This window comes from Gekko japonicus, unplaced genomic scaffold (genome assembly GCF_001447785.1).
Source record: "Gekko japonicus isolate JY-2015 unplaced genomic scaffold, Gekko_japonicus_V1.1 scaffold4504, whole genome shotgun sequence".
NCBI classification, from domain to species: Eukaryota; Metazoa; Chordata; class Lepidosauria; order Squamata; family Gekkonidae; genus Gekko; species Gekko japonicus.
Genome location: NW_015173275.1, coordinates 16121 through 17179, shown reverse-complemented (window position 1 = coordinate 17179; position 1059 = coordinate 16121). Strand labels below are relative to the sequence as shown.

Here is a 1059-nt window from a genome sequence, read left to right as displayed (position 1 = left end):
TGCCATAGTTGGTCCGGGACTTGGGAGAGACGGATTCAAAACCCCACCCAGTCAAAGAAGTCCACTAAATGACTACTTTAGATCCGTCACCTTTTCTCACGGTGGTTGAGATAAAGAATAGGGGAGGGAGAGAGTCACGTTTGCTGGACTGCACTTCTTTGAAGAAAGGTGGAAGAAAAGCTAGAAGCCGGAGCACTGCATCCGACTCACACGTATCAAATTGTGCAGCGCAGTGCGTGGGAGCCGGGCCTCCAGTTTACGAAGCGAGATGTAAACGGACTGTTTCAGAAAACCTTGGAAGCCAGTCTTTGTAGGTTGTCGTGCCTGGCTGAACCGAACTGGATCGCCTTGGGGGAAAAACCCCATTTCTATGGTTTCCTTGTGGCATTCCCACATCAGATCTGTCGCTCAGGACACTCTTATTTAGGATTGCAGTTGACTCATTTAGTTTTTGTTTATCGGCAGTCCAAATTTTATTTTTATTTTTTTTAAAAAAATTGTAGCCCTTGGTGGGGTTTTTTTTACCATTGTTCTATTTAAACTGCAAGCCGTCTTTTGAGTTCCGCAAGGGAGAACAGAAAGGCGTCTAAGAGATGTTTTATTGTTGAAAACCCTCTAGGCTCCCTGTGGGACGTGTTAACTCAGGCCCGTAGCCAGGATTTTTTAATTCCGGGGGGTAAAGGTAAAGGTTCCCTTGCTTGAAAGCCAGTCGAATCCGACTCTAGGGTTGCGGTGCTCATCTCCATTTCAAAGCCGAAGAGCCAGCGCTGTCCGAAGACGTTTCCGTGGTCCTGTGGCCGGCACGACTAAACACCGAGGCGCACGGAACGCTGTTACCTTCCCACCAAAGTGGTACCTATTTATCTACTTGCAATGTCTTGCTTTCGAACTGCTAGGTTGGCAGGAGCTGGAACTAGAGACGGGAGCTCACTCCGTCATGCGGCACACTTGGGGCTCGAATTGCCGAACTACCGACCTTCCGGTCTGCAGCTCAGGTTCTTAACCACTTGAACCACCGCAGCTCTTTTGAAACTTGTTTACATGCTGCCCAATACAGCC

The 1059-nt window shown here is 48.6% G+C and overlaps 1 protein-coding gene across 3 annotated transcripts in view; it reads left to right on the top strand.

The window, feature by feature from the left end:
* The window catches only part of PIAS2 (protein inhibitor of activated STAT 2), a 46649-nt gene that overhangs the window by 43869 nt on the left and 1721 nt on the right, over nucleotides 1–1059 (top strand). The gene's annotated exons all lie outside the window — the stretch shown is intronic.